Source organism: Ischnura elegans, chromosome 4 (assembly GCF_921293095.1).
Source record: "Ischnura elegans chromosome 4, ioIscEleg1.1, whole genome shotgun sequence".
NCBI classification, from domain to species: domain Eukaryota; kingdom Metazoa; phylum Arthropoda; class Insecta; order Odonata; family Coenagrionidae; genus Ischnura; species Ischnura elegans.
The window spans coordinates 8,077,420-8,099,856 of record NC_060249.1 but is presented as its reverse complement, the minus strand read 5'-3'; the positions used below and the strand labels follow the sequence as shown (position 1 = coordinate 8,099,856).

Here is a 22,437-nt window from a genome sequence, read left to right as displayed (position 1 = left end):
CCGCATGGCGATTATAAGGCCGCATGGGGCTATGAAGCCATCACTCATGCCGATCCGCTCCAATCTCGTGTATAGCTCTCACAAATGCTTTTTAACAGTAGAGGGAGGTTATTTTGTGTGGAGCGCTAACGACAAACCCTTCGTAAATGCTACCAACACTCCCACTCCGAGTGAGGGGTGGTTCACCACTACCGGTCTTCTAGCTCCGTCTTACCACAACGGCAACGGCACCCCCCCGAAATTCTTCCCTAGTTTTAAGGGTCGGTCTTGCCAATGGATGATTTCCTCACTTGCATACTAGCCTTGCGTGTGTGTGATTCATGCCTCCAACTGTGCGTTTCGGTGTGCCCTTGCGTCCATTTGTATTTCGCTCACCACAGAAATTACGGAATTTTAGCTTTTTTCTCAATTAGTTTGGTTCTCCTGGCCATTCCGTCTCTCTCTACCTCGCTTTCTTCCCTCCATTCGCCCTTTCCATTTGCGCCAGGTTCTTTTGCGAGAGCTATAAAAGCTCCATTTTTTAAAGAGCAAGTCGCGCCAAAGAAGTCAATTCATGTTGTTGTGAATAAGAATTGAATCTGTTTTCACAACAACTTAACTTGGCTTAACTTGAATTGACGTCACTCAGACCATTTAATTAAATATTCCAACAATCAAAACTCAGACCGTGTATCGATCGTGAAATTGCTTTCACAAGAGCTTCTGATAGCTTTTACGACCTATCAATAGAAATTTACATCTTCCTTGCTGATGGCTACTTTAAAAAGAAATTTGCGCTTTATTCAACCAATGACTGTTCGTTGAAAAGTTACTCCGCTTTAAGTTTTTGTGAACCAGTAGATGCTCGTCTTTCTTTTTCATATCCACAATTACGTCAATTTAAGCTATTTTGATGGAAACTTTATCTTTCTCAGAGATACCGTGAAATCAGATACATCTAGGAACTCCTCGCAAACAGTTTCAATTGATGTGTGGGTGTTAGGACACCAGGTGTTCATTAAAGAAAAGAAATGAGGTGCTCGTATGAGATATTTGACTTTTGAGTCCCACTTAGCAGTTATTTAAGCCCCTTATTGTTCGGAGGAAAAACGAATTCATTTAGTACCTATTCGTTCGGCTGAGGCTCTCGGGCGAAAAGTGGCACTGGCCACTGTAGTGCCACTAGAGTGTCTATCGGATTTAAAATCAAAATAAGTCGATACATTTTGTTTGATCCTTTATCCATGGTATTAGAATATTATAGCCAACAAATAATTCCTTTTTAGTTTAATAAAAAAATCAAATTTTAACTAGTAAATAGTAACTTCATATTGTTTTTACATCATGGCAATTTTCGCTAGTATCACCAAATTTCGGTGGGACTAAAAGGACGAACTATTCGGGAGAATGATAGCATCATGTTGACTAGAATCAACGTGACGATTTCGCTATTTTATCTTTGATTGTCGCAATGGAGTAATTGGACACTAGGACCAAAGTTTACTTCGATTAATTTTCCTCGTGGGTGTGGTAAACAAAATGCGACGTCAACAGTGTCATGGGCCCTGTCCACTCGCTAGAGCCATGAGAATGTTTCGACGGATCGTAAGCGTATTCTTGACCTCCTTCGGACGTGAGGCGAATGCCCCGCTATCGGAGAGAATCGCTCCGCGCGATACATGTTTTACCTTGATTTCTCACGTTTGTGAAACTGAGCATGCGACGAGTAGTTTTGCGTCACCCAGGGGACAACTAGACTCGTCTTGCTCAACGCCGGCGTGCGAGGTGAGGATGGATGTGTTAGCAGCCAGCCCCATGACCTGCCGCCATGTGAACTAGATGTTTTATCTCCACTCCACGATCGTGACTACCTAATGGTTGAGATATAAAAAAGCGATTTTTATCGATTGTAGCAAGAATTACTTACATTTTTCGATTTTTGGAATTATTTATTTAATCGCCTGCTATGCGTTGATATATCATATTTATCAAAATATCATTGATGTGTCGAAAGATATACTGATAACGATACATTTGACGATATCTTTCATTTTTTAAATTAATTCAGATTTTATCTAGACTCAAATATTCAATTCATTTCTAAACTAAAAGTTTGAAGAAATTAATGTTTTACTCTTGATGTACTCCAAGTTTTTTTCAAATTGAATGGAAATATTTTAGAGCGAAATAAATCACTTAGTAATGTTCCACAAAAACTTCATTGTTCCGACCCAGGGTTTCGACTGTTAAATAGTCATTATCAAGGTGCCTATTTACTAGTCGAAACCCTGAGCCGGAACGATAAATGTTTTTGTGGAGCATTACGAAGTGAGTTCAGCATTCTTTTGGGCTGCATCCGCGTCCGTTGTCGAAGAACCACAACAGTTTCGCCAGGTCTCCTGCCAGAGTCCTCAGGTGAAGGATGAAGTGAAGCTTTTAGTCCTCTCTTATATAGTCAATTTTTGGCGCCAGTTCGGTGGATTTCTTTCGACCAATCAGGGAACGTCGTCGTATTTTCGTCGAATATACCTTTTCCACGCGCTGTGCAAAGGATAGCCATCCTCCCTGTTAAAGTTCGCTGGTCTTTTGACTATCTCAATGGCCTCTCTTATTATTCTCGGGAAGTACTTGTCTTCTCTCGCAATTATTTTGGCGTCGTCAAATAAAATTGAATGTCCGGATTCACTCCAGGCGTGCTCCGCGATGGCAGAGGCTTTGAACTGTTTGTTTCTGGTCGCTCTTCGGTGTTCGCTCATACGGGTGTTCAGCGCTCTGCATGTTTCACCAATGTACCATTTACCGCAAGAGCATGGTACTTGGTACACGCCTTCGGAGAGTAGTGGTGAAATTCTGTCCTTGGGCCCGGGTACCTGCTGGTCTTCCTTTACAGTGTCCAAGGCCACATCTCATTTCTCTTCTTCCTTACATGCGATTTTTTGAATCAGTACCCGATCGTAGCCATTTTCTTGGAGCGTGGTAAGGAGGTGTTGTTTCTCTCTAGCGAGCGAATCTTTATCCGATATGGAATATGCCCTATGATATAGGCTTTTAATGACTGATGCTTTTTGCCTGGGATGATGGTGTGATTTGGCATTCAAATAGCGATCAGTATGCGTTTTCTTACGATAGACTGAATGTCCCAATGTGCCATCTGATTTCTTCTTGACGAGAACGTCCAAGAAGGGAAGTTGGTTATTTTCTTCCATTTCCATAGTGAACTGGATGGAACTATTTTGGCTATTAAGATGTTCAAGGAATTTTTTCAGTTTATCTGTCCCATGAGGCCATATGACGAAAGTGTCGTCAATATATCTCACGAAGAGTTTCGGCTTCATAGGGAAAGAATCCAGGGCTTTTCGTTCAAATTCTTCCATATAAAGATCTGCGACGACAGGTGATAAAGGAGAACCCATGGATGCCCCTTCCGTTTGTTCATATAATTTCCCTCCCCAAGAGAAATAACAATTACGAAGGCAAAACTCCACCATTTTCGGAATGTCTTTCGGAAGGCCTTTTTCTGTCAGAGTCTTAATGACTTCGATGGCATCTTCAATAGGTATTTTGGTGAACAGAGACACCACGTCAAAACTAACAAGGAGATCCTCTTCCGCAATCTCGTATTCCTTTATAATTTTGATGAAATGGGAGGAGTTCTTCACATAGGTGGCAGTTAGGCCTGAGAATGGCCGAAGCCTATGGGCAAGATACTTTGCAAGCTTATGTGTCGGTGAACCAATGGCACTTACAATAGACCGGAGTGGTATCCCATCCTTATGAATCCTTATGAATTAGGCAGGCCATAAAGTCGTGGAGGTTTAGGAGCCGACTGGATTAGTGATCGTCTCTCCTCTTGGGGTATTGACGAATGCTTCATGAGGTCCTTGATGTTCCTCTGGATGTTTGCCGTAGGATCTGAGTTAAGTTCTTTGTAGGTGTGGTCGTCTAGCAAACCGCAAACCTTCTTTCGGTAGTCATCCTTAGAAATGATCACAGTTGCGTTCCCTTTGTCAGCTGGCAATATCAGTGAATCATCGATTTTCCTGAGTTCACAGGCGGCCTCTCTCTCTGCCCTGGTCAAATTGGGTTTTGGAGGCCTCGCTTTCCTGATGATATGGCTGACTTCTTCCCTGATTTCATCGGCCTCTGATTTCCTTAGCTTGCGTAAAGCATTTTCTACCCTAGTGATTATTTCCTCCTTCGGTGTACTTCTGGGTGCTATGGCAAAGTTAAGTCCTTTGAATAGTATGGAGGTTGCAGATTCACTAAGATTCGCCTGATTTAGATTTTGAACCACACGATCTGTTTTATTGAAGGTGGATTCGGGCGAAGGACGTTGTTTTTTCACCAAATTTTCGAACTTCTTTAATTGCTTCTCTCTCATTGCTGTAAAGGTGGTGGAGGATGATTGGAAGGTAATTCTCTCCAATGTCTCCCAATCCTCTGGTATCAATTTGTTGCTAAGCTCTAGGTGTAGGTGGTGAAGTTCCGTCGAACAAAAATGGAGAGCACTCCGTGTGTACTGCACTCGTTCTCTCAGCAGAGCAAAGCTCGCTCGGCGGAGAATTCTCTTCGCCTTCTTAGACTGGATAGGATGCTTGATGTTGAGAAAAGATAGTATCGTATCCGAGTCTCTGCATCTCTCGAGGAAAGCCAAAGAAGACAGAAGTTTGAATTTCCTCTTCCTCAGCTTCTCAAATCTTCTACTACTCTTGAAAATATCCTCCCCGTAGAGGTGGATTAAATTATTACGGAGGCTTCCGCGGTGAGTTGATTGGTGATGGTTTTCCGGGAAGCAAACGGAAGCAAAATCAGCTCAAAAGTGATCGAAGAGGAAAGTAAAAGAGAAAAGGATGACATGGGAGCGAGCATCTTAAGATTGGAATTTGACGCTGCAATAAGAGACCTGCGAAAGAATAAGGCCCCAGGAATAGATGACATTCCAGCAGAGATAATCGAAAATGCGGGAGAAAAAGTCTTAACTCAACTACATAAAGCTATCTGCGATATGTACTCAGCAGGAGACTTAACCAGTGATTTCGAGAAGAACAGCATCGTACCAATATAAAAAAAGAGAGGTGAGAAGTGCGAAGATTTTAGGACCATAAGCCTGGCGACTGATGCGTCGAAGATTCTGTCAATAGTCATTTACAGGAGAGTAGAACGAAGAGAAGAAGAATTGCTGGATGAGGACCAGTTCGGATTTAGGAAAAGCAGGAACACAAGAGAAGCAATTTTGGCTCTTAGGGTGCTTAATGAGCACTGCTCATAGAGATGAGAACGGAGCATAGGATGAGAAAGAGCAAAGCGACTGTTGAACTTCCGTTTCCTCTTGCTCCGTTATAAACTAGAAATCGACAGCCACACTCGGTGGGGAGGATTCTCAAAATGTGGCAATAATTAATGGAATAAGAAGTGATGACACTCGCTTATGAAATTTAAATAACCATATATTTAATAGGGTGACTATTAAAATAAATTTTACGATTGGAACGCTCTTAAACGATAATTAGGATAATTTTTCTTCAATCATAAATTCTATTCTTACTTACTATGACCCTTGACCCATGCTCCAACCCACCGATGACCGCGTGTTTTAGGCCCCCATTAGCCGAGGCAACCAGACACGCCACCGAGCCTCCCAACGGTGGTGCGTCTGGCTGCTCGGGTTTACTCCGCCCAGGTCACCGGAGGCGCCACCAATATCGGTTCTAAAATTCACCCAGCGCACAGCAGTAGTTAAAATCATAGAGGTTCCTCATCATAGAGGAGGAACCTCTAGAGTTAAAATGGTGTTGTGTTATGAGGACCTACTTTTGCTAGCTCTTCTCATAAATAGGAGAAGGCGAAGGACTAGGAGGTTTCGGAAGCATCCTCTTTTGATGTCGAGACTTACCAAAGGGCTTTATTACACACTATACGATCATCTATGTGCAACTTAAATCATTCATTGAATTATACTCAAATTTAATAATTGAAGAATTTAAATTAAGGTTAAAATGTTTTCAACTAACTTTATAGTAATACACCATTTTACAATAATCTTAGCAGTTGTTAAAACTTTATTCTACTTTTACAAACAATCTTAAAATAAACATCAGTCCTATTATTTCATTAACATTGTTAAATTAAAATGATAATATCCATTAAAACAATAAAATAATCTAGTAATCACTGATTTTTTCAATCAAATATTTGTTTGATAACACGTGAGAATAAAATTCCTGAATCTTTCAAACTTTACACTTAACAAGGGTTTCCATAGGATGTCGGTTACTTGATTTTCTGAGGATCAAAACTGTAAATTAAATATTCCTTCCGAATACTCTGTCTCTCACATAAATGTGTTTTGTTCTCCTACTCATCTGACCAGATTGTATCATTTTTATTGTATTCTGATTTTCTATTTTTAATTTACAAATAGCGGTTTGCCTGTCAACTCCCCAATTAAATCCTTAGCATTTTTTATTTCTTGACAGCACTCAGATGTTGCAATATATTCTCCCTCAGTTGAGGATAGTGCCACAACGCTTTGTTTGTGCGAGCACCACAGGATTGGCGCACTACCGAACAGAATTGCATATCCTTACTTACGTACTTATTCTTTCAGACAGATCTCCTTCAAAGTCAGTGTCACCATATCTTTACAGCTTCATTTCCTCTCCCATTTCTGTTACGCGGAAATGTTTTTCCAAACCTTGTGTTCCTTGTAGATATCTCATTGTACTCTTCAAATTCTCTAAATTTTCTTTGACAGGTTTTTCCATGAATCTGCTCTCAAAATTAACCAAAAATGCAAGGGCGGGTCTAATTTTACATGATGTATCGTATCATCTATAAATTATACGAAGTATCTTCTACTATCGCGAGTCTCAGTCTCAAATGGACCGCAAGCATCAGTGTGAATTATTTGCAAAATTCTCTTAGCTCTCATTCTTTCAGTTTAAAATGGGAATCTGGTTTGTTTAGCATTCACGCAAACAAAATTTATTGCCATTTGTACGTGCAATTTCTTTAAGTACACCCTGACATAGTGAAGACAATTTTTTAAGGCTTTTAAAATGACCCATTTTTCTGTGCCATTCCATATCTAAATTAATGAGTTAAAATGGCCTCGGTTTCGTATAGATTAACTACAAACTATCCATTTGAATCTTTCTTTCCTTCTATTACAATATTTTGTTTTGGCATTTGTACTTCACCTACTAATATTTTAACGCTATCCTTTGTAACTAATACATTTCTATTATTTTTTGTGATTTCAGAAACTGACATTAAAGTTTTAGATAATTTGGGTACACATGACACCTCTTTTAGATTACATATATTCAGTTCTAGACTTACCACTCCTTTCACTAACATACTCGCATCTTTCTTAGCAACCTTAGCCTTGTCATTACTTGCAGATTTTCTGCTATTTCGGTGGAATTAACCATATGTTTTGTCGCTCCACTATCTATTAGAAATTATCTCCCCCTTTTTCGGACATCTAGCTTTTATATGAACCTTTCCGTTGCATGGAAAACACACTATATCATTTTTATAATTCATTTAACTGTGTCGATAATCTGCAGCGAAAGATACTTCGCTTGTATCACCCAACGTCTTCAACTTCGCTTCAGCCATCTGTAGTCGTGCGCATAGATCCTCAATTGTTTCTTCATTTCAACACATAGTTACCTCAGAGTAATGCCTCGTTCACATTACGATCGTCCGAGCCGTCGTCGTAACTATCGTGCATTCACATTACGATGGTTAAAACCTGTGCTGCCCTCAAGTGCTGACATCTAAAGTGAACGGGAAATTGAATGTTAGCAAAGCTGTTGAGGTATGCATGGACAAGATATTACTGTGTTTAACGTGTATTTACCGAATAATTTTTCTTCCGCCCATATTCTTCCTTCCTTGGACAAATCCATGAAATGTCCATGAAAAAATAGAGCTTCACGAGCATTTCGTCTTTCTCTTGTCGCTTCCGTTTCTGGTCTCCCAGCGCCTAACCATCGTAAAGTGGCAACGTTCGGAACTACGTCAACTATAGTCAGAACTTGCATTCACACGGCTAGTTCGGTCAACTATCGTTAGGACGACGGCTCGGACGATCGTAATGTGAATGAGGCATAAGGATTGGGGTAGAGGGCGCTTTCAGGCTGCGCAGTAGCAGATTATTGTAGTCAACATGGTTACCACGTGATCGTGGGAAGTAGTGCGGGAATCCCTTGTGGGAAGAATTGTGGGAAGTGTGGGATGTATATGCTGTGTATGCGGGATCTTGACTACATGCGCAGTAGCCAAAGCGCACTCTCCCCCATCCTTACTCTGAGATAGTTACTCACAGAATTTTAATTCACAAGAGGAAACAAACTCACCACTAGATTGGACTGTGAACTGAGATTGTGTGTCTGCCTAGGGCGTGTTTTTAATTGTAATTCGTAAAGTCGTTATGTTATGATATTACGTATGCGTTGGGTGTTACAGTGGAACGTGGTCTCAACGTTTTTTGTATTTGAATTGAATAAGTTAGAGATACTCGTAGAAATTTATTTTACTTTTTTAGCCCCTCAGAAAAACGTTTCTCTTTATAAATATTTACATTCATATTGTAGCCTACGTACCATGCGCTCGTTTTACATGAAAGTGGAAATATTGCTTATACCTAAGCTAGCTAGCTTAAAAATAAACGATCCTTAAGTAACAAGTAGCAAACAAAAAGTGTAAGTCCCCCCACAGTGAGCATAACAGGCCGCAGGCCTTTTTCGGGGGGGCCTAGGGGGGGGGCAGAGCCCCCCCAGCGAGCAAAGCGAGTAGGCTACATATACTCCAATGCCCCGGAACGATTCTGAGGAACCCGAAGTGGAAGGCGCGGTTGCGGGGCTCAGGCGACTGGTTTCGGTGGAAAGTCTGGTGGCGCGTCTGGTTGCCTCAGCTAATAGGGGTCTTAAGGCCTGGTTACACGGTGCATTAGAATGTACAAGATTCTGTACATTTTTCTGAATGGTTTTCTGAAGAGATTCTTGTACATTCACATGGACAAGATCCGCGTAGGTGGTTACCTCAGAGTAAGGATGGGGGAGAGTGCGCTTTGGCTACTGCGCATGTAGTCAAGATGGTGTCACGTGACGGTGGGAAGGAAGCTCAGAGGGATGGGGAGAGTGCGCTTTGGCTACTGCGCACGCAGTCAAGATGGTGTCACGTGACATTGAAACGTTGGATACCGTATCGCCGTAAGATAAACAAACATACGAATTTCCGACAAGGTGAGTAGTTTTTAAAGTAAAACCGTGATCTTAGAGTGAATGATAATTATTTCCTTTCTCGATGTATTTCATTTGTTATACTGAATATATCTGGGGCGTTTAGATTCTTTTCTCCCCTTAATTTCTAAAATACCGTAGCGTCAGCATGGCAATGTTTTGCTATGCATTGAGTTGTAAACAATGTTTCGCGAAAGGAAGTGGAATTCATTTTCATTGATAATTTCTTTAGATTGATTCTTCATAGTGTCAGTGTTCATACAATTTCCGTACCCTTCTAGCCTCAACGGTATTCCTTTTATAATGGAATTTGTGTGTAGTGTGTTTGGAATGTTTGACACGCCTTGAAATGGGGATATTTTAACCTTTTGATTATTCCTTTAAAATATGGGCTTTTACTTAGATATTTCTTACGGCTGACTTGTATTAACTATAAAAAGTGTCTCTTTAGGTTTCCTGCAAGTGAAGAAGAAGGAAATCATCGATGAGGAATGTAAAAGGAGCATATTTCGTGCCCAGCAAGTGCACCAAAATGTGTTTTATCAAAAAAGTTTATCATTAAAATATGCATTTATCTCCAAATAAAAGTGGAAAACATCAAGTGCATTGTTTAGTCCAGAAGGAATCCTATTAAACTTGAAAAATGTATTATTTTAATGCTTTGGTGGATATGCAAATACTGTAGACTAGTAATAGTGGGAATAGTTTAAAACTATGCATTCTTTTACTTTCCATGGTGAAATAATTTTACTATCATTATATAAATTACATGTTTAATATTATAAATACAGCCAAATCTTGGAACGTTTTATTCTTGACGCAATGTATGAGCTGCGAGTCGTAAAGTAAGCCCCTAGTGTAGAAAAAGGTATATTTTACTTAAGTAGTTGTTGGGGATCTTACGCAAAATTTGAATTTAGACTTTGCTATTTCTGATATTCTTTTGAAAAATTTAATTGTTGACCATTTTAGATGCTGAAAGCATACAAAAGAAAAACAAAGCTTTACGACATAAATTTCGTAGTTGAAAATTTAAATCATATGTGAGAGAAAAATGGAAATTAATTGTAGATATAATTCAATAATTACTTTTTCTAAGAGTCTTTGTTACTATTTTCGAGTTTTTCGAAGTAATTGAGCCCGATTGTATTTATTTAGTCCTCATTGTATCACCGTAATACGGTAACTTCATGCCACCCGTGCTACGGTAGATTTAAATTTCCCGCACTTCTTCCCACCGTCACGTGGTAACCATGTTGACTACAAGGATCTGCTACCGCGCAGCCCGAAAGCGCCCTCTACCCCAATCCTTACTCTGAGGTGGTTACACGGTACATTTTTTTCGGATATTATTTCGTATATTTTAAATGCGCAACAAATTATTTCAACTTCAAATATAAACCAATGGGGAACATGCAAACTATTTTAAAAGTACTAGAACAATAAGATACTTACCTCAAATGTACCTGCCAAAAATTTCGCGGATGAATAATGTTTTATAGCTGAGATATGAGTCATTGAAAATAATCTTCATCGACTGTTTGAAAACACGTGACGGAGCGTGCGCACGTTACATCACGGCACGGTATCCACTGATGACAGGCCTAGGAAGTGGATAGAAAAACTGTCTATGTGGGGCCTCAAACGCATATTTGGCGAATATAATTACTGTTTTAACGTCAAACTTCGGATTGTGAATATTTTGGGTTGCCAAGGCGTTGTTGAAATAAATAAAGGCGATTGTTTGGGGACCTTTGGAAAGATTAAATCCAAATAAGTTGATTGCAGATTGTGATCTACGTTACACACCACAACATTTGCTTAATGCAGTAAGTGTATTGCAGCATGGACCTTCAATAGAAAAACGTGTGAAAACCATATAAATCGTGTATCCCATAAAACCAGATAAAGTGCTCCGTCGTCTAGTAGCTCTATTTACTCGCCGGAGAAGTTTTTTGCTTGTGTTCGAAAGGACAAAAATAAGTGGAATAAGTGGATAATGATTCACAGAATGGAGTCAAATACATTATCTATATTGTTAACGGGATATCCTCAACGTAAGTACACTCTTAAATCATGGTTACCGCAGGATTTTATCAAGTTACTTATTTCACTTTGTAAACAACTCTATATATGTACCTATCATTCTACCCATTGTAGGATCAAATTATAAAGAAAGTGGCTGTTTACGAGAATAAATACTGATTACGTTTAATCCACGGAGAGAAATAAGGAATGTAATGGGCGGCCGGCCTCTCATCGAAAGGAGCCCCTAACAAGGAATATTCACGAAGTGTCTTTCGCCGATATCGTTCAAATTTTGTTTGATAGTAGTGTTCCATAATAAAAGCACATTTTAAAATTTTCTCGTGCCCTTAAGCCTTGTGATATAAAAAACAGGACATAATAAAGGCAGTTGAATTTTAGTCTTGAAAGCGAGTGAGTCGTGATTTCCCTCCATCCTCCTGTGAATCGGCGCACGCTACAGTAATATACTAGAAATATGAGGCTTTTGGAAAGGTAAATTCAATATTTATTACTGCGACGCCCATAGTGTTCACTGAATGTCAACGCAGCACCTAAAATTTCGACTCGTTTTGCAGTCGATATTGATTCAAAAACAGGAACTCGAGTAAATACAGCGTAAATAGTACTTGAAACTTATTTCTTTGCCTATCACATGCTTTTTATGACCTTTTAACGATCATTTGGATCTCAATCTTGGACAATTCTCGCGGTTCATACATTAATGGCCTTTCCATCTTACCCTTCCTTTTACCCATCCCCTTATCTTGTGTTCCATTCTTTCGCTACCCATATCCAATCAATGAGATATTCAAGTCAAGCAAGATCATATCAAATCCAAATAACTATCGGGGCCGTATGTAAACAAAGAAGTCGCCTATACAAGCCAGATGAAATGAATGTGTCGTTTTCTTAGTCTGCCACCAGGTGACTCTGAGTTCAAATTGTATGCAGAGTCCTATAGATTGCTCTCTCAACACTACTCTCTCATCATATATATAGAGGACTCTGATTGTATGATTGTCTGAACGAAATTAGAGCAGGAGTTCAGAAATTCATACATTCTTACATTTTGCGTGGTTACACGGTGCATTTTCGCGTTCATTCTGAGATTTAGACATTCTCACATTTTCTTGTACAGTCTCATATACCGTGTAACCAGGCCTTTAAAAGTTATAAGTAAATAGGCACATACGTCCCCCCGATTATTGTCAGTTTTGTGAGGCAGAGCAAAAAAAATGAGGTCATTGTGAAGCGTCGTGCCAAGAAATATTTCAGCTCTAAAGACGCGGGTTGCTTCTCCGATTCAACCTCTCTCTCCCAGATCAATCAAACAATATATATCGATGAAGCCCTCACCAAATATAATAGAAAAATATTTGCCCTCGCTAGAGGTCTTAAGAAGGAGGGCAAATTAAAATTTGTTTGGGTGAAAAACGGTAAAATCCTTGTGAGGCAATCTGAAACCGGCCCTGTTGTTGTCATCGAATCTCAGAGAGATCTGGATCTTTTTTTATAAATAGCGATAAGTGTTTGTCTGAGACAAATCTGTATGCTAGCACTGATAAAAATATCAATATTTCATTAGTTAACGCTCAATCACTTGTCGCACATTTCGATGAATTTAAAATGTACTATGATTCTAGAAAGATCCATATAATTGGTGTTACTGAAACATGGTTGAAATCAAATATTGGAGATGATTTTGTTGCATTGAACAATTATACTCTTTTCCGAAATGACCGTGAAGGAAAGAGAGGGGGAGGAGTGGGTATATACGTCCATGAATCCTTACAAGCTGAACTGATCGGTTCGTCCCCTAGTGAATATTCGAACCGGCCAGAGTATTTATGCTTAGAGGTATGTCGACCACCAACAAAAATTTTAATTTTAATTATGTATAAACCTCCAAAATCTCAAAATTTAGAAGAATTTGAAAACTTCCTTGGGTATCACATCTCTATGTATGAAAATGTACTTGTGATGGGAGACTTTAATATTAACTTACTTAAACCCTCTTCAGAAAAAGATAGGCTGTTGGAAATGTTACAGGGATTTAATCTCAGCGTTGTAGCTACTGGACCAACTTGCCATACGCACAACGCCCAGTCTGTTTTAGACTTATTCTGTGTCGATAATCTCAATAAGGTGGTTAAAATTGAATTATTCGATGAACCCGACATGTCTTGCCACAATCAAATGACTTTAGTGTATGATATTAAATCACCAGACCCATTAGTGAAGCACATAACCTACAGGGACTTCAGAAATTTTGACCACTCCAAATTCCTCTCCGACCTGAGTAATAAAGACTGGGATGCAATAGCGAATGCAATATCCCCAAATGATAAAGTAGAAATTTTCAATACCGACGTTATAGATACATTTGATTTGAATGCTCCTATTCGCACTATTCGTGTGACCCACCCACCAACTCCATGGATAACACCCGAAATAAAGACGGAAATTAAGCGAAGGAACTATGCCCGAGCATTATATAGAAGGTATGGTGACCCTGATGCCTTTGCATCATACAAAGCCCTGAGAAAGTTTACGAAGAAAAAGATTCGTGAAGCAAAAAATAAATACTATCACGCGCTTTTCTCAGAATGCCAGAGTGCAAAAAATACATGGAAGCATTTGCGAAATCTCGGAATCGCTACAAAACATAAAGACGATAAGTTAAACATACATCCAGACATCATAAACAATTACTTCTCTCTCAGAAAGAAGGCAATTCTTCCCCAAACCTCCATCAGCAATGAGGCTGTTGATCTTGATAACCAGTTCTTCTTTTCACACGTGAAACTTACAGAGGTCACTAAAGCATGTAAAAACATCACCACAAACGCTAGAGGCTATGATGAAATTCCTATAGATTTTATTAAAAAGGTATTACCTATGTTACTACCTGTTCTCTTAAATATCTTTGACTCCTCTCTACAACTAGGTATATACCCAGATGTATGGAAAAGAACCTTTTTACGGCCAATTCCTAAATGTCCCAAACCTTCCAATCCGAGTGACTATAGACCAATAGGATTACTATGTGCCACAGCTAAAATACTTGAGAGAATCGTATTTGATGAAATAAGTGCGTATATCACCGACCGTAATATACTCGACCCAAGACAATCTGGTTTCAGGAAGGGACACAGCACACAAACTATACTTCTGCGCCTAACCGAAGACATATTAAAAGCAATGGATAATAGACAGTTAACTGTGCTTGTTTTGTTCGATTTTTCACAAGCATTCGACTCCGTTAACCACACTCTCCTATTGCAGAAGTTAAAAGCATACAATTTCTCAAATAGTGTTGTTAAATGGTTCCGATCATATCTTTCCGAACGAATGCAGGCTGTAATAGGGAAGGACGGAGTAACATCTACTTGGCAAAATGTGGACACAGGAATGGTCCAAGGTTCTGTTCTTAGCCCATTACTATTCTCCATTTTTATCAACGACCTACCGAAATGCTTAATTCACTCACAATATTTTCTCTATGCCGATGACTTTCAAATATACCTTCATGCAACTCCTGAAAACCTCATACAAGCTATAGATAAGCTGAATACTGATATTGAACATATTAGCACGTGGGCTGAGACTAATGGTCTGAAACTAAATGAAAATAAATCAAAAGCCATTATATTTAGCAGTAGAAACCTTTCCCTCAAGATAAATCTTAACCACATCCCAGAAATCATGGTTAAACATCGACCTCTCCCCTATGAAGAGCAAGTAAAAAATCTGGGGGTAATTATGGACCGCAATTTAAATTGGAATGCGCATTGCATAAATGTTAAGAGTAGAAGCCATAAAACGCTTTATTACTTATACAAGACAAAGCGCCTGTTGCCCACAAACATACGAAAATCCATCGTAAATGCTCTCATTTTTCCCCATTTTGATTACTGTTGTGGTGTGCTAAGTAATATTAATGAAGAAACAAATAACAAATTGCAGGTAACGATGAATGCTTCACTGAGATTCATATATGATCTAAAGCGTTGGGATCATATTACAGATGCTTACAGAAAACTAAAATGGCTTAAAGTCAAGGAAAGACGCCTCTATTTGTCTATGGTTTCTGCCTTTAAAACTTTTAAATCCAGCTGTCCTCAGTACCTATTCAACTCTTTCACTTTTAAAAAGAACATAATAAGTCGCTTAACGCGCTCCCAGCATATTGATCTACAGATTCCCCAGCACAAAACCGAAATATATCATAAATCTTACGTAGCTACAGTATCAAGGCATTGGAATGCACTCCCGGAAGATATTAAATCAAGTCAATCTTTAACTAGTTTCAAAATTAAATTATTCAAACACTTAATTCTAAAAAATGAAGAATCTTCCTAAGCACATTGTATCCTAAATTTAGTTTTAATTTAGCTCATTGTTATTAATAATATGTACGATATGTCAATTCCTCCTGTGTATGAGTGTAAATTTATATATTTCCTGTAATTAGTAATCAGACTTAGGATGCCCCAATTGTATGCTACTATGTACCACGGTACAGTCACTTGTTCTTTTATACTTTGTGAACTTACTCTATGTTTTTCAAAAAATTCATTTTGCCCCAGATCAACACTGTTTCATGTTTCATGCCTTGTTATGTATCGAGTGGAAGTTATTGTTGCTATGGGGAAGATACTATTTTTTTCTATTCTATGTAATATTTCTGCTGTACCTAAGTCTTTGTTATTTTTTTTATTTATTACTGTCTTCTTATCATATAAAAAAAAGCTAAATTTTTATTTCTGTAAAGTCTTTAGGACCTTGAAGGTCTACGATAATAAACGTTTATTATTATTATTATTATTATTATTAAATATCGTGTCTTTTATCGAAATTTCACCCAAAATCTGGCAAGTAGCCTAAAAGAGCTACTTGTCATTTAATTTTTTAGGTGACTTCCACGTCTGGTACCACCATTGCTTTCAACTCTGCGGAACATTCTTTTTATGTCATTTGAAAAGTGGAATTTTTAGACAAAGTTATTCTCTCATTTTCCTGATGGCATCAGTTTTTATAATAAAATAAGGACTTATACCCATATTTTAAATATTTTCAGTCTTTTTTGGTTCAAAATAATGTTGAATAATGAAAGTCGACCTTCAAAAATTATTTTGCTGAAAGCAACTACTCATCAACGGCAAACGAAGTAAATACATTGGTAATTCCATCAGTTCAAATAGTTTCATTCGGTACAACCTTGGCCAATTTCAATAGATCTGAGGCATTATGAGGAGGAAATGTATTTCAAATGCTGTGTGGAATTATAAAGTATTTCATATATTTATTTGGCTACGAGCAAGCTCCTTTTAATTAACCCGAAAACAATTGAAAATATAACTGCGTATTTTTCCTGTCCTGTCTCGATTCGCCTTTCTACTTTCCTGCGAATAGGTCATTTGGGAAATAATTCAGTAAGAGAAGTTTTATTGAAATCTCTTTTTTTCCAATCGTGGTATAGTTTTCCGAAATTATTCTAATTACTGAATGCTAATAATTACTAGCTGGGAATTTTCATTGCTTTGTTTTTATTTTCCGGCCTTTTGAGATTCCTTACTGTGCGTACGTGCAGGGTGGCCACTTAATACGACGACGAAGGCGACCTCTCTGGTCACGAGTCCTCCGCCAGCCGACAAGCACGAGGCTTCTGTGCGGTCAATCCCATCACAACCTCCAGCGAATACCACGTCTGAGAACATGGTTGGGCCACACTTTGTGACCGTTCACTTTCACGTTTTTCTTCTTAGGTAGACCGAGGCCTCGCAGTCATTTCAGCATTATTTTAATATCGGTAGAGGAGTGATATTTAGTTGACTTATTGATTGACAAAATATTTTACTTGAACATTGCTAATAGCTTTGTGACTTGAAAAACTATTTAAATTTTAGCTTTACCAATATGGGGTAAGCAACGCCTTTTAAACTTCTGAAAAGTGAAAAATGATTAAGCTATTTTGTCTAAGTACGGGGATTCTGATCATTTTAGTATTTTATGTATCGCAAATGTACTTTCAATCTTCAAGTACTAATCTAAAGTGGAATATAGTCGCCCAAAATTTAGCATCAAAATAAATTTCATATTATGATTAACTACATTAAATTTATTTTCAAGTATTAGTTATGCCAATTTTGTCGGCCTCATTGAACGACCCCTTGTGTGCTTTGCAAAACTTCGCAATCGATTCTGACGGAAGAATTCCTTCTTTCACCTGTGGTAGTAATTCGTATAATTATTCTTCCAAACTCTTTGCTGAATGAAAAAATTGACTTGGAAACTTTAAATAACGTAGGAAATTGCCCTGAACTAATTATCGAGTTATCTTAATGGCATCCCGTATTATTTGATTGTAAAGATCACGCCGGATGCTCTCGTTCAATCCGCTAAGGCATTGTCATTTTGATATATTTTGTTACTAGTGAACCGTATAATTGTTAATACATTTAAGTGATAGAATTGCTCAAAATAAAGAATGTCCATTCTTAATTCAGTGGATTAGAAAGTAAGATGATTGCTTCCGTAAAAATCGGCTATCACTCAATGACCCATCACTCTAATGACAGATTGAAACTACTGGATATTTTCCAGCTCTGAATTGTTTCAGCGCCCAAATTTGGTCGACATACAGGCCTGTAGCCTCGTGATCGAATCACCCTACCCTCCTCATAAGTGCTGATTTAGTATTTTTCATTGATTTGATTTTTATTTGCTAGTCTTTTGAGGTTCCGTGCTATCGCTGGGTGACCTGTTAGCACGATGATGAAGTCGCCCCCTCATGAGCATTTCGCCCCAAGAGTCAAACGCGAGGCTTTCACTCGCGGCGGCGGTCACTCCCCTCACAACCTCCAGCCCTAGTGGTGTCCCGCCTAAATACGTCATTGGGCCACACTCTGCATCACCATACACTCTCACGATTTTCTGTTGGAAGCCGAAATTATACTGTCATGCACTTCATCTCTTTTTATTAATTTCTTTTTAAAATACAATAATTTATAACTATGAGGTCTTCTTGCTCCCTTATGATGTGTTAATTGGCAAAGGCCCAACGCTGAGAGCCCTGCCAATTTAGGCTGTTAAAAGACAGTGTATTTAAAGACATCCGCCCGATTATGGAAAGCAACCTTTAGAATTAATTTTTTTATTACTTAAATTCCACATGTAGGACCACCATTAATTTCCGGGCGAAATATAACTGGACATAAAATTTTTACATTTACCATTTGAACAAACGAATTCCAATAAAAATTTCCTCTTTGCAGTAATAAAATCATCCGTTTGATTATTAGACAAGTATGTTAACGAATGTCATAAATAGTATTGGGGGTATTTTTCTCAAAAAATTATATAAAATTAAAATCAATCTTCAAGAGAAAAAAAAGCTGCACTTGCTGAAAGTATTTACAATTTGTTCCGCGCTCAACACGCCTTTCTACATGAGTTATTTTGAAAGTGATGCAGAAGGACAAGTTTTATTGAAATCCCTTTTCCAACCATTTTATTGTTTGCCTTAAAAATTCTACCGACGGAATTAAACGAATGCATCTTCTAAATTACCAACAGAGCATTTTCAGTGTTTTACTTTTTTGATCAGCTTGTTGAGAATCAATGCTCTGTGTATGAGCGCGTGACGTGACCTCATAATTTGTTGACGGCCTTTCTAGTCACGAGTGTTTCGCCAGCCGACAAGCACGAGGCTCCTCTGAGGTCAATCCTCTCATAACCTCCAGCGAACGTCCCGCCTGAAAACGTAGTTGAGACACACTTTGTATTACCATTCACTTTCACGTTTTTCTGACAGAAGCCAGAATATTGATGGTTTGCGCTTCTTACAGTTAATTTACATTTCTCTTTTAAAACGTAAACGTAAAATCATGTAAATGACGTGCCTGCAACAAAATCATGCGCAGAAATCGGAAATTGCCGAGGGGCAGGTATTATTCTCCTAATTTATTTCATCCTGATAACTTCCACCGCTAAAATCATGAGGAAATTACATGATGAGACTCTTCGGAAGTTATATATTTTTTGAAAGTAATAAAATACGAACTACAGCGTAATTTTTGTCTTTACTGTGTATGAAAACGTAAATTTTTATAATTGCGTTGGATTATCAAGAGAAGTCAAAAAAATGTCCGGTGCAATTGTGACTGAAAATCATTGTACAATGGGAATTGATGCCCAAATTTAATAGCGCCCTAAAAAACTGTTAATGTGTTCGATTCGGCCAATAAGAAGTAATTTCCTGCAATATGTGTGGTAATTCAAAATTTTGAGTATAAAATGAACCTCTAATTTAACATTCGCCTAAGTTTCATTGATACCCAAGTATTTATATTATTGAAGTGCTGATTCATTTAAGTTTCACCGTGGTACTTAGCTAGTTCGGTATTTACACTTTATATGATATAATTAATGCTATTGTAAGTGTTTACCTATCAGCAATGCAAAGGAGAGGAACCGGCGTGAAGGAAATTCACGCTAATTATAGCGTACATATTGAATTAAAATGTAGTCGTCTGCAGTAAATACGTTTGACTACGCCTCAACGTTTAAACGACCATATGGTTCCTGCATTTTATTCGCGTTCTCACCGCTTCCAATGGCTTTATTTGACCACAGTTTCGCTGACATTGCAATCAGCGGCTTCAGCCTGAATCACACAGTCATTTGTTCCGTCCCTCTTATTGTTAGTGATCAATAGAGCGATCGCTTTTCGCGACCGAAAAGTGGTCGCTAGAGCGATTTTGTTTTCGATATCACAGCTCGTTGTCATGGGATCAGCATCACGAAAATATATAGCGTGTTTATGTTTACCAATGTCGTTCCCACAATTGTCAAACGTTGCGCTGCAATCGCTCCATACGGGCATGCGTTCTGATTGGCTGATATGGGGTTTTAGGGACGGTTTGAGCGACGGAATAAACGACCAGACGAGTGATGAAAAAAGTGATGGGAATCCTCATCATTGGAGTGATCGCGACAAACAATTGAGCGCGACGATCATTTGCGAGTGATCACTCGGATGATTGCTGCAGTGATCACTCGAAAATGACGAAAAAAATGATCGTGTGATTCAGGCTTTCGCCTGGATTCCTTCGAACCTTCAAACGTTAACCTAAAGACGCTGTCTGCAATGTTAGTGAAACTGTTGACAAGAAAAACCAACGGACGCGGTTAGAATACGAAGAAAATGCAGAACACGTCCGATCAAAGCCGCGAAAATCTTCGAACCTACATACCTACCAAGGAAATTTTAATACGCAAAGCCAAGCAAAGATGGTAAAAACAAATCTGTGGGAAAACTGACGAGAAATTCTCGTTTTCTCAAGAAAGAAAGGAGAAATATGCAACGTTGACTCTTTCATCTGATGCCAACAAAAGTTGCCACCTTTGCTTCGCAAGGCATGGGAAAGTTGGGTAAGATGACGAACTCGGTTTTTCTTTTACGCATTCATAGATAGCAGCATGAGTCCTAACTCTTCATGGGACTTAGGCGCTTAGTAACGAAGTTCGCCGCAAAAGACGGCGGGCCGGATTGTTTAGCGAGCATTAACGAGCAAGATACATTTTCATCCCGCGCGATTGTAATTTTGGTAGTTCTCACGGTAAGGAATTACTCTATTTCGGTCAGTTGTTTTTACTCTTTCTCAAATTAGTCTGAGAGTATAACTCGTCAACTTTCCCGATAAAAGCCACCTGCCTAAAGCCACCTCATACAAACATCTTGCATCAAAGGCTTTCTCCGAATGGGTAAATGTTTAACGGCCAAGTGCCGAGGATGGTGGTACAGCCGAAGGATGATCCATCTTTAAATGAGTAATTGCATTGTTTTCATCTCCCCTTGGCCATATTTTTGAAGTTCTGTATTATGTGCACGTCCGGGGTGACATTTTAGTTTGCTGACGATGTGAACCTCGCAGGCACGAGTATTTCCCCCCGGCGAGAAGCAAGATGCTTCCGTGCGCACACTCCTCTCACAACCTCGAGGGAGTGTCACGCCTGGAAACGTCGTTGGGCCGCACGCAATATTCACTTTCACGTTTTCCCTCTCTCTACGTCGGAGTGGAATGCCAGTCACTCTCGCTTGCATCGATCGCATATTCCGGCTATGGCTAGGAATTGTGCCCCAGTAACATGAAATAGCCGTGTGAGAGGTGCTACGAAATTGGTTAAATCTGGGCTCGGTTATCTCGGTGTGCCCGAAAGCCACATTTTCTGATCCGTGCTGATTTCTGAAGTTTTCCCAAAAATCCAAACAACCGTGGCGAGTTGAATTGATTTAATTTACTCAAAATGATATCCATGATTTCACCTTTTTTCACTGGGACTGGCGAGAAAAGACTGCACAAATTAAACAAATTCTACGCTTCGTTAAAAAAAAACTTACGCAAAAGTGCACGAAGTTACGTAATTAATCCCATCTTAGGTACCCTTTTCTCAGCTTTTAAGGTGGTGTAATGCTCATAACTCCGCCCACCACAACATTCACCCATTAAAACAATCGGCTGGTGAACCAACACCTCCCTCCACACGCGTTTATGGGTGGATTGCAGGGTGTTACACGGATGTTGATAGTTTCCCTCAAGTGATCTTTGTATGTTGTATAAACCGGTCGTGAGACTCTTCATTGGAAATTTAAACTTCTGAGTCAATAGCAAAGAGGGCAAAGAGGTTCTCTGACCTCACTTGCTCCGAAATGCGGATAGCTCCAAAGCAATGTAAGACTTGAAAAGGGAGTCCGTAGCCAGCCATTAATCAAATATTGGTTTTCAAATTTTCTCCTTTCCTCTGTCCGTAGGCAAATGGTTACATTATAGGGCAAGTATGTGTTGCAACGAGAAAGGCAGGGTCACCGACGAACTTTGACTGCTTAGGCAGGGAAAGAGGAATAATTTGATCTAGGAGGCTGTATCTCATTTGGTGGGAGACACCCAAAGATATGGTGAGGAAATTGTCAAAATTAAATGGAAGGCACACTGCCAGAAGCCCATTAAAATCCTAAAAACCCAGTTTACCATGAAGCTCATTGAAGCACAGATGTTCAAAAATGTCTCCTAATACTGGCAAATGGCATAGGGACAGTGGTAGGCTGGGGTCGATGCGATCCGTTTGCTCATGGAAACTGCGAGGAATGGAACGAGGTGACGAAATCGGTTGGGAT

The 22,437-nt window shown here is 39.1% G+C and overlaps 2 long non-coding RNA genes across 2 annotated transcripts in view; both read left to right on the top strand.

Annotated features, from left to right (window-relative positions):
* The window catches only part of LOC124157032, a 197,278-nt gene that overhangs the window by 77,510 nt on the left and 97,331 nt on the right, over window positions 1-22,437 (top strand). The gene's annotated exons all lie outside the window — the stretch shown is intronic.
* On the top strand, window positions 9,036-10,026 carry LOC124157033. Its single transcript, XR_006864522.1, has 2 exons — window positions 9,036-9,233; window positions 9,682-10,026. It is a non-coding gene; the product is annotated as an uncharacterized LOC124157033 (long non-coding RNA).